We start from the raw sequence: 13236 nt of genomic DNA on the forward strand, positions 1-13236 counted from the left end.
AGATTATTTTGTGGAGGAAAATAACATATAGCATTATTATAAATTATATTAATTTAAAAAGAAACTCAAAGTAATAAATTAAATAATATATGTTATATAAGTTTAAACTAGTGTTTTTTTAAAAATATAGCAAACCGACAAAATATTTACACTGTATAGAACAATTTTAAAAACGGAAAAAACTCATATGCCCACAATGGAAAATTCAAAAAATTTCCTAGTTAACACGCGATTAATCGGCCATATGCACGTGTGTAATTCTTCTTTCTAAATGATCATGATACACGCTCGAGTAAGAAATGATACACGATTGTGTAGGTAGTATCAACACGATCGTGTAGTTCTCTTTAATGATGCAAAATGTTTCAAATCTATACAATCGCGTTGACCACCCTAAACGATCGGGTTAACTATGGTATGTGATCGTTTAGATCATTGTTACACGATCGTGTAATTCTTTTTAAAGATGGAAAAAATGCTTCAATCTAAATGATTGTGTTGACCACCCTAAACGATCGGGTTAACAACAGTACGCGATTGTTTAGATCATATCAACACGATCATGTAGTTCTTCTTAAACGATGGGAAAAGGGCTTCAAATCTAAACGATCGTGTTGACCATACTGAATGATCAGGTTCGACTATGGTACGTGATTATTTATATCATATCCACACGATCGTGAGGTTCTTTTTAAACGATGTGAAAAGGGTTTCAAATCTAAATGATCGTGTTGACTATGTTAAACGATCGCGTTGACTAGGTACGTAAGCTATCATTTACATAATATCAAAGTGATATTTAAACAATCATGATATTCTGGAAGAGGAGCTCACTACAACAAGTCTCGGGATATTTCGATGCATAAAAACATCGAATTAGGATTTCAAATACGTCGGAAACTGGTTTTTCGATGTAGAAAGCGACGTTAGGCATAGAGGTAGGAGAAATGCGTCAGGAGACATATTCTTGATGCGCTACCAAAATGGCATCAGGAGTGCATGTCTCCTAATGTCTATATTATCGACGTTATCAGGATGTCGGGAAATTACGTTTTTTGACGCTGTCCTGACGCTTTTTAGTGTGTGTCGAGAGCGATTCCCTATTCCTGACATCTCTGTTGCGTCGAGAAATTGCTTAAATATTTTCTTTTCTTTTTTTTCGAATTGTTTTTTATTCAATACTATTTTTTATTTTTGATTCTAATACGATTTAAATTAAAGTAAATTACAGAAAATAAATAATAAATTAGTAAATAATTATATAAAATATCAAATTCAAAATCAATTTCATATGTTAACAGTTCCAATATGTACATAATACACCGACGAAAAATATAGTAAATGTTAAAAATTAAAATACATAGAAACCAAAAAACTACATATGTCTCCTAACAAGTCGCGTACGCCATTGTACACCGACGGGACCTACTATGATACAAAAGTAAGTTTAGTACATATGCATATCATCACTGAATAATGTAATTTTAAAAACTTAAGAATGGAAACATATATACGTACTGCAAGGGATCATGGTCCTTTTTGTTCTCGACTCATTTCTTTTGTGAGCTTCCGCATTTGTTCCACTTATGAAGCCAACATCTCTGATGTCTTTATCTGTTCTACAATCGCTTGTTTAGCTTCATCAAGCTTGACCCGTAATTCGTACTTCCTGGATTGCGAATACGTGGTCAAGGAACTGCTAGCACTGATCATCGTCTTGCGGGATTTGGGCTTGGGTCCCCAACCAAGACCTTTTGAGTAGCCCGGTCATCTATTCAAAATAGTCTCACATATCTCGTCCCTAGAGAGTGGCTGAGAACCCCTCTGGGGTACGCTGCAACTAGAGTTCCAACATTTGATTATGCAACAAATTTCGCAATTAAGTTAGTAAGACACAAATAAAAAGGACATAATCAGACAAAAGTATTGCTTGAACTTACATGCACATCCTTAGCAGCCTGCGATACGAACGTGTCATCTCAAACATGTGTTTGCTTGAATAACTCCACACGGTCGACTGACTCACCTCATTGCTTAGCTAGCTCCTGCTGTTGTTGTAGAAACGACTTCAACCAGCTACTATAATTGTAAAGCTGCTTCTGTTTAATCACCTTGTTCGTTCGTCATTGTTCGTACATGAAAATAATTATTTATTTCTTATACATATAAAAAGTTGAATCAAATAACCATTATAATATATAAGCCTCACCTGGAATGCACGACTCATCTATCGCAAAGGAAGTGCCAATCTTCCATACGTCACACCAATATGTGCGATGGGTTAGCACGTGTCTGTTCAGGGTCGTTGTACTTTTTCAAGTGTCTGTGACAATAGCCTTTGAACTCCTTGAAACAAGTTAGAATTTGATGCTCAACAAATTTATTTATTGCATGATCGTTGAAATCAAGCACGGAAAAGTGCTACACATTACAGAACACTACACATTAGCTTGGTTAACTTAAGTATGTTTCAATGAAAAAAGAATTATGTATTGCAAGTATTATCTTGATGTATTATCTTCCAAAGTCAGCCCACCTAAGGTAGTAGACTGGAAATGTACGCTTTACACACACGCCAATAGCCTAGTTGAACCAAACAGTGCGTGGAGAAATGGGCTTCTCCGTGCAAGGGGCTATGGACATGGGAATCCTACCGTTGACGTGGACGTACCTCTCCAACTCTAATAGTTGAGACTGCGACGTCTCCTAGGAGTTGGAGATGGTTGAGTAGTTTCTGCTGAATAAAACAACAAATTAATATGAGAAACAAGTTAAAATAATTATGAGTTAACATATCAAGAGACTCACTCGAATTGTTGCTTACCAAGGACGACCCTTCTACAGTGTTTAGATCCTCACCAAACTCGAGGAAAATCTGATTTGTATCCTTGAAACTGCTTCGGAATGATGACATAGTACTTGTGGACATAGAGAAAAAACATTCATTAAGCAAATACAAATACCTACACAAACTGGAAATATAAACCAATTAAATTTTTGGGTACCTGGTTCGTCACTATCATTCGTCGTCACTAGCTTGATCTGCTTTGATGTAAAAATTGTTTATCCCCATCGTCTATGAAGTCGTCAGTGACATGACGTACAATTGGTCTTTCAAAGATTGTAGAATCAACGGCAGGCTTGCATAGAGTATCATCCTTGATATGTTCATCCACTCGATGGCCGACAATGATTTTGAGTACATTCAGTTGCTCATTCTCAACATCGTCCACTTTGGGCACGTCTCATATATGCTTATTTTGGACCACTTGGACAAATTTTCAATTACTACCATTTTTGGGTCATTTAGGTCAAATACTTGATGTGTTTGCATCACAAGAATGACCTGTTCCTCAATGAACAAAAAACGAGACGTGTTGATTGCTTTGTACCCTAATTCCACATGTGTCTTTTGGCTTTTGTTGTTGTCTGTGTCATACCACCCATACTTAAATAGCCAAAAAATTCTTCCTATTGGATATTGAATGTGCAACACTTCGTCTGGAACACTGTAGGAATTGTTGTTGCCATTTCCACTGGCATTGCTTTCACCGCTTACCATCACTCCATTATTTTTTGTAGTGCATTGGGAATCACGTTCTAACGTATGAAATCTTACCCCATCGAAAATGCATCTATTATAACACTGAACGTCAAGTGATGGTCCCATCGCAAGTTAGAAGAAATTCTATGACTTGATATCCATGTGATAATGATTCTGTACATTCACGTTCAAATAGGTTAATGCATATATATCTGTTATCAAATATGTGCACGCTATATACCTGATTTTGAAACCATTCAGGAAACGTCCGTTAATGTCTTTTGTACAAATGAGTAGCGTTTTGATCCTACCTCAAACGTCCGTTAATCTCAAATATTTCCTGAAGGTGATGATTATGAGTTTAATTTGTGTAACAACAATGTACAACAAATATGCAACAACTATACCTAAGAAATACAAAGGTAAGAAATGCTTACTTGTGATACTCTAATATGGCGTCTACATTGTTTCGGATGTACTAATGGAAGAGGCGTTTCTCTTCCTATGATAGAGCTTGGAGACTTAATGCACCTAAAGGTCGTACTTTCTGCTTGAAAATTTCAAACTCACCAATCACTTCGTCATCTGGAATGGTATCATCATTTCACTCATCTTTAGTGAATCGAGTCTCAATACCACTTAGGTAATGCGAACAAAAGGTGCATGATTCATTCATCTCATATGCTTCTACAATAGAGCCCTTAGGACGTGTTTTGTTCTGAACATACTATTTTAAAGTGCGTAGACTTCTTTCAATGGGATACATCCAACTGTAAGAAACCGTACTAGCAACCTTGATTTCATTATGGTAAGTGAACGACAAGGTATACCATAACATTGAAGAAGGCAAGTGAAAATATTCTTTCCAACTTGCAAAATATGATTATGATATCTGCTTGCAATCTGTCAACTTTCAAAGTATGATTACTCTTATCATTTAGGCGCACAAGTCACGGAAAAACTACATAGTTCGATAATAGTGGTGTATACGATTTTCGGTAAGAATGTTCGAATACCAATAGGTAGTAGTCAATGTAGTAAAACTTGACAGTCGTGCATTTTAAGACCTATTATTTTTCCCTTTAATTTTCACACATCGTGAAATATTAAAAACAAATCCATTGGGATACTTAATTGATTTCACGAATTCGTAAAACTCAACTCGCTCATTGCTAGTCAACGTTTAGCTCGCGTGTGGCTTGTCCAATCGATTATTATCGAAATAAGGTGTAAATTCTTTCTTATCTTAAGATCTTGTAGGTCCAACTAAGTATTCATGGTATCCTTGGTTTTTCCCTTGATATTCCACAAGATACCAACCAAGTTATCACAAACAATCTTCTCAATATGCATTATATCATGTTTGTGACATAATAGTAGCCTCGACCAGTAAGGACGTTTGAAAAAAATACTTCTCTTTATCTAATTAAGAACCCTATTTCTTTTCTTATCTTTTACTAAAAGATGTTTACTCGTAAATGAAAACTCCAACTGATTTCGTTCTAATATTTCATGCCCATTCATCACCACTAGAGGAGCCCTACGCTCTACCTTTCCATCATGTAGCCTACTTCTATACCACACGTGGTTCTCTAGAAGATAGCACCGATGTTCCATGAAAGATATTATACCTCGTATCTCGAACGACGATCTACCTTCCATGCATATGGAACATGCCTAATTTCCCTTTATACTTGACCCTGGTAGGTCACCATACGTTAGGAAGTCATTAATTGTCCACAACAAGGCTACATGTAGCTAGAAGAACTGACTGGCAAGAGAATCATACGTATGCACCCCAAAATTCTATAACTCTTTTAGTTTCTTAATCAATGGTTAGAGATAAACATCGATTTCCCTACTAGGAGATTTAAGATCGGGTATGAGCAATGACATGAAGAAATTTGTCTCTTTCATGCATTTTCAAGGTGAAAAATTGTAAGGAATTAATACAACATGTCACATACTGTACGAGATGCTCATATGACCAAATGGATTAAATCCATCTAAAGCTAACCCCAAACGCATGTTTCATTGATCAAAAGAAAAATCAGGAAATTCACAATTAGAGTGCTTTCATCCCTCTGTATCACCTGGATTTCTCAAAACATCATCTATTTCAACACGTTTATCCCTATGTCAGCGGACCTTTCTTGTGTGGCAAACAAGCGTTGTAATCTCAATACTAATGGAAAGTGGCGCAATACCTTATGCAAACAAATTTTCCCTCTGTTAGGATTAACCTTGTACCTAACCTCGTCACATGTAGGACAATGTTGCAAATCGTCAAACTCTTTCCAGGCAATACACAGTTGTACTTGCATGCGTGAATAGTCTCATATCCCAAGCCCAAGTCACAAAGTTTTTGTTTGGCCTTATAGAATGAATTAGGGATAATACTACTATACATTGGAAACACTGCTCTTAAGAGTTCTAACATGTCGAAGGACTTGTTACTCCAATCGTTGAAAACCTTGACGTGCATCAACTTAACAAAAAATCGAGGAAAACTTTGAACAACCAGGGTACAACTCATTACGTGCTTCATTCAATAAGTTCTAAAATATGTTTGTTGTATATTGTTATATATCTACCCCAATATTTGCACGACATTTCATTCTCCAAATGACCTTCCCCTGTTTCCTTTTCCTGTTCAATCAGAGCTTGTAAATCATTCAGCATACCAAACATATAATCTTCTTAATGAAAGTGGCTACTACTAGTACCTTCATCAAAAGGGTTGCTACTAGTTCCTTCATCAAAGTTTTCTGTACCTCTATTCAAGTTAACTGGCTCTCCATGATACACCCATTCTGTGTAGTAGGAGGATATTCCAATACTAAGTAAATGTCATTCCACACTCTTTAATGAGTTCCAATTTGAGTTCATACATCTCTTGCATGGACATCTTATTTGTCTGTAATCAACGCCATGAAACTTGACAACATCAAAAAATTAGGCCACTTCGTCTTTATACTCAACGAAAAACCTATTCCTAAGTTTCATCCAACCATTATCCATCGTTAAAGCCCTTAAAACATAAATAGGTTTGATTAGAAGTATATTCCTTCTCTCACACCCTAAACTTACTCCCTTGAATAAGCAATAACAATCTCCTAAACTTTTCACTAAAGCTAACTTAAACTACAGAAGCTACCATAACTGCAGGATAGCCACCACAAGCTAATTAACCACAAATAACTTCCATCTTCGTAACCTACTTACTCCTTCCAACAATGCTACTTTACAAGCTATCTACCACATCTTCAAACCCTAAAAAATACTACCAAATTCAAAACTAAGTTGACATAAAAAAAAAAAAAAAACTACCATAATTGCAGGATAGTCAAAACAAATCACAACCACAAATTACAGAATTTTTAAAATAATAATAGCCCTCGCCCCTATAAAGTTTTCAATACGACCCCCTCCCCTCAATTTTCCACTTTCACCCCCCTCAAATTTTCGACCCTAACCCCCTCAAAATTTCAATTCAACCCCCCCTTCTCCATCCTCTCCCCCTTCAAAATTTCAATTCAATCCCCCCTTCAAAATTTCAATTCAACCCCCTCTAATTTTCAACTCAACCCCTTTAAATATTCAATTAAACCCCCTCCCCCTCAACTCTACAATTCAAACTTCAAACTTTCAATTCCCCAACTTCAATTTTTTAAATAACCTCCCCTCACCCTTCAAAATTTCAACCTACACATTCAAAGTTTCAACTTCAAAACCAAAATCTATTCATAAACAATATCCTACAATTAAAATCCTAAAACTAATTTTAAAAAACAAAAAACAAAACTAATTAAACTAGCCTAACCTAAACTAACATTTAAGGATTTTAAACTTACCAAAATAGGGATGAGCGGCGGTAGAGGCAGAACAGTAGGGCCACGAAGCTGATGACAAATTCTCTTCCTCTTCTCCTTCTCTTCGTTTTTGTTGCGACAGACTCTCTTTCTCTTTGTTTCGGTTATGTGAATTACAAACTGAAACATGTTTTTATAGGGAACTCCCGACGCACCACAAAAACGTCAGGAGATTCCCCTATTTTCGACACCATTAGTGATTCATTGGGAATAGCAAAAAACATTCCCGATGAATCACTAATGGCGTCGGAAATCCTAAATCCATTTTCGACCCCATGCATGGGACGTCAGGAATCGTGATTTGACATAATTAATTTTTGAACATTTTCGATGGTCCATACAAACGTCGAGAACATAGGTGACTATTCCCGACGCATTACGAGTGCTTCAGGAACATGGGTGCACATTCTCGGCACCATGCATGGGGCGTCTGGAACAGGGTTGCTCATTCCCGACACCATGCATGGGTAGTCGGGAGAAAAACTATATATTATTTAATTACTAACCATTTTCGACGCACTACATCAAAACATCGGGAATAGGTTATTGTTTTCTAACGACACATTCACAGCATCGGGAAATGTTAATAATTAATATTTTGTTTGGCTTTTCCCTATGTGTACAAAACGTCGTCAGAGAAAGGTGTCTGTCCCAACGTATTTTCTTCCGACGTCGTTTGTGCATCGGGAACACTTCGATTTCTTATAGTCACTGAAAGAAAGAAAGAGAAGACGAAGAAAGAAAGAAAGAAAAAAAGGATGAATAAAAATAGAAGAAAGGAAATCTGAAAAAAGAGCTGAAGAAATCTGAAAAAGAAATGAATAAATTGCAAAGAAGAATAAGAAAGAGAAGTGGCGAATCATCTGCAATATTAAGGATAAATTTGAAATTTATTAAAATATTTTACTAGCTTCGTGGGCTTTTGATTTTGTTATACAGACTGTAAATATTTTGGTGTTTCATTATATTTATGAAAATTAACTTTTATACTATATTAAATCAATTATAAAGGCATTCGTAAATTTATGATATTTTTGAGATATCCTACTAAACAAATATAGTTATCGAATATATATTTTCCGTTATTTGAAAAAAAAAACCTCAAAACAAAAAACATTAAAATAGTTATTAAGATATTAGACATCTATGATTTCAACCATAAAAATTTTTTTGATTACATCAAACATAAATTTTTTAAAAAATTCTTTTGGTAATTATTTCCTGCTTTTGTTCCCAATATCTTGTATTTGGAAAGAATTTAAACATCTTTTTATTTATTATTTCTTCTTCTTGTCCTCTTAAATTTTAAACCAAAAAGTTAAAAAAGAAAATTCACGAAAGTAACTTTTATTGAAAATTAATTAAACTAATATCCAGAAGCAAAGACTCCTTATTTTTGCAAAAATAACAAAACACAACAATATAATCCATAAAATGTCAAAAAAAAACTACGAATATATTTGATACACACTTAATACACACGATAGATTTGATACACTATTAAAATACACTTGATAAATTACTAATATATATTTGATAGATACAACTAAAACGAATCGTATCTATAAAATAGAAAAGGCATGACATTTCAATATTTATTCTTAAATTGTCCTGTGCAACCATTTTTAGAAAAAAGTAAACATCCAAAAATGTATTATGCATTTTGTAGAGGTTTCCTAAGCACGTTAGAGCAAGCAGAATTTACAAATAATATTTTATTTTTTATCAAAAAATTCAAAAACAAGACATTTAATTTTGTTCTCATTTCCAAAATTTGGATAGAAATTTTGTCGTTTCACATTTTCAATAATGTTCGTAAGAAAAAAGAAATAATTGTAAATATAACAATTAGATTTAAAATAATTACTTATATAGAAACATGGTAAAAAAACTACAAATATAGCAAAATCTGTCAAATGTCCTATTAAAATGAAAACAATTGATAGTTACCCAAAATTGTTCTTCATTCTAATTGCACAAGAAAAAAAAAATGAAAAAGTAAGAAACAAAAACAATGGGTCCAAAATATTCAATCATGGAAATGGCATTAAGTGAAGAGCTTATAAAAGGAAGAAAGGAAGAAAGGTAAAAAAAAAAAAAAAAAAAAGAAGAGGTCCAAATTTCATATAAAAAACAACTAATTTATTTTTATGCTAGATCATAAACCACTACGCCCACCAACTTTTTTTTTTGAATGATCAGAGGTATATTTTACAATTAAAATAGGTCGAAAATCTGCTTTTAATGATAAATTAAAATATCTATCAAATATAACAAAATTTTATATTTTATAATAAAAAATATTGATAATCTATTAAAGATAAAATCTAAAATTTTATATTTTATAATAATTTTTTTTTAAAAAAAATGATTACAAACAACTATGGTTAACTATGTTTTAAAAGCATACAAACAAATAATTAAATTATTTTTAAATTATTAAAAATATATGATTGAAGTATAATTCCAAACAGATTATATGAGTGATTTCAATCATTCCAAAATAATTTCTAAATGCTTTTTTTTTAATTTTCAAAATAATTTTATTGTATTTTACAATTCAATATTTTGAATATATTTTTGAATGATAGGCGGAGACAAATTAAAACTAAAATTTCAGCTACAATATTCTGAAGGGTTGAATTAATTTTGGTTCTTACAATTATTTGTAATCTTATAACTCTTAAAATGTAATTATGAAAATTAAAATAATGTAGAATTGTTTAATGGAAAGTACAGTGTAAAATTTTACTTTCTATCGGCGATAAATTGTAATATCTAAAGAGTAGGTTATCGTGGTTTAGGATCGATAGATTGTGATATTTTAGTATATTTGTAAATATTTTTAACAGTTTTGTCGTTCAAAACAAATTTTTTTTATCATTATATTATCACATTTTTAATTTAGAAAAATAAATACAATATTTAAATAGTTTGTAGCCACCATTTCCCTGCCTATAAAAAGGCCCCCTTTCAACCATTTTTAAATTAACACACACCATATGACCATATTTTCTCAATATACTCTTTTTTTTTCTTCTTTCCCAACTTTTTCTAGAATGCATGGTTTATGAAATAATCTGATGGTGTCTCTCTAAGTTCATTGATGTTTTTAATCTACTTCAAGTGTTACCATACAGTACATGCCTCAGCTGCTAAATTTTCTTGCGATTCAAATAGGTTATACGTACTGTTATTCTTTTAAGATTATTTCATGTTTTATAGCATGCATATTGAATAATACAATATAGTTTTGGTATACTTTTATTTTATTTTTTTTTTGGAATATTTTAGGTCATTCATGTCATAAATTTTCTTTACGAGCAATAATTAGTATTTATTTAAGTTTTCTAACATATACTCATTTAATTATTTAACCTACGGATGGATCAAGCTCTGGTCACGTACGTAGTCATAATATTTTGGATAAACATATATATTAATGATATGAAAAATACCAAAATAATAACATTGGAAAATCACACTTTAACTATCTTAAAAAAACGTGAGTATATATGTAGGATGTTACCAAACAAAGGAATTTTAAAAGTTTATATGTCATAAATACTTTGCATGCTAAAAGAATTTAAAATATTGAAATTCATAAAAGATTTGAAAAAATAAAGGAAATATCTTTTTTGGAGTGATTTATGAAGAAATAAAAGGGACACCTTTTTTCACCATAGCATTCCCAAAAAAAAAAAAAAAAAAAAAAGAAGAAGAAAGAAAGAAAGAAAGAAAAACAAAGAATTACAAGAAGTAGAAAACATGAGAAGAGATAGAGAACATACCTAACATCTCAAAAAATGGATAAATGAGACAAAATACCTCCGGGAACAAAATTTAATTAATTAGGATTGAAAAAACGAAAAGAAGCGTAGAAACACAGTCCACACTATAGATACTCAACCAAGTAAAGGACAAAGGAAGAATGAAGAAACCTATTAATAGGATGTATATAGGAAGACTTATGTTTATATTGCAATTTAGAAAACTATTGGTCAAAATGATACGCTTTCAAAACTATCGATGTAAATAGTGTAATGATGTCGTTTTAAAATAATTTATGAAAATAGTGTGGATTATTTTCTCTCTCTTAGGTATTGTCTTTTTTTTCTCTCTCCTGGATCGAATCTTCGACCAAGTTTTATTTTTTTCCTTTTGTTTAAAAGTTAATTTTCACTCCATTTGAATTTTAGTTTTCTTTTTTTATTTTAATTGTAGGTAAAATTAATTGTTTTAACACATATTAATAATTTATTTTTCTATCTCTAACCAAAAAAAAAAAAAAAACATATCATTTTTTAATGTAAAAATTGTTTTGTTATTGAAATTTATTAAAATGTGTGCGCCTTTGCTTTTAAGTTAATGAAATTTCATTTTGTTTTCAATTTTCTAATTTATTTTTACGTTATTTTTCAATTTATTTTACATTTGTTTAGGGAAATTTATATTCATATGTTGTTGTTTGAAAAGTTATTAGTAAACTATTGTAGATTCAAAACTATCAAGAGTTTCATGGTAGATTTGGTTGCCAATTTTTTTTTAAATAATCTCAATGGACTGGACGTGAACACTTTCCATTGTTATTGTTTTTACAATTTTTCTCATTAAAATGTTGTTGAGAAATGTTGTTGAGAGTTTTGTGTGGATAGACAAGGTGCATCAAAATAAAGACTAGATAAAATATTAATATTCATTTCTCATAAAAATCTACGGTTGTATTTAAAGGTAAATTAAAATTTATTATATCAACATATGAGAAGAATCTTCGTCTATCATATGTCTTGATCGTTCTTACAGCTTGTCATATGATTTATCTCGGGCAAACTATTTATGTTAGTTTCGTATAGCTCCCCAATAATCTAGAACATAACATATTACATTAAAACAAATAATTCTCTTATACAATGTCGTATTACTACTTCATATGGTGCATGACTCTTAATACTAAAACACTCGACTATATATTATGTTATTTCAATGTTCACATTAGAAAAATCAAATAGCGAAACCAATCTTTTTAAATTAAAAAATCTAATACTGATCAAATCAAATATAAAATAAAATTACATAAAAAGAACCCCACAAATTGTACAAAGTATAAAAAACTAATTAAAAAAAAAAAACTTATCTTTCATTTTCTTCTAGTTTCATATTGAATTCAATATATATATATATATATATAAGGAAATTAAAACTTCAAGTGTATTATGAATTTATCTAATAATTTTTTTTACATTGAAATATTGCTACAAACCATATTTTTACTTATGGGTATCTAATGATTATTTTCTTTATTTTTTATTTAAATTTCTAACAAAATATTTGTCATCTTAAATGATAATAAAATAAATTTTAAAAATAAGAGAAAAGGTGGAAAATAAACATTGTTTTTAACAGAAAAATAACAAACTGAGAAAAATTTAAACAACCTTATTTTCTAATAAGTTTCTTAAAATACAATATTTCAATAAATCATCTATCTATCTTATGTATGCATGTAAGTGTATTCGTTTCTCAAAATTGAAGAAAAGAAAGAATAGGTGGTCTGAATCTTTTTCTCTTGGTAGCTTAAAATAAAGAGAACCGGAGAGGGCCACAAAGTTGGGATGAATGGTATAAATATTGTCCATTTTGTTTTCTTTTTTGTTTTTGACAATTTTTCTTGGTATACAAAAAATTAAAACTATTAAAAGCGGTAAAATATGACTCCAAGTTTTGGCTTTTTTATTATTAACTCATTTACGATCGGTAAAAAATAAATAGACAATAAGCTTAAGATAGAAAAAAAAAAAGAAGGAATATTAGGGTTAAACT

The sequence above is a fragment of the Cucumis melo genome, chromosome 9 (genome assembly GCF_025177605.1).
Source record: "Cucumis melo cultivar AY chromosome 9, USDA_Cmelo_AY_1.0, whole genome shotgun sequence".
NCBI lineage: Eukaryota > Viridiplantae > Streptophyta > Magnoliopsida > Cucurbitales > Cucurbitaceae > Cucumis > Cucumis melo.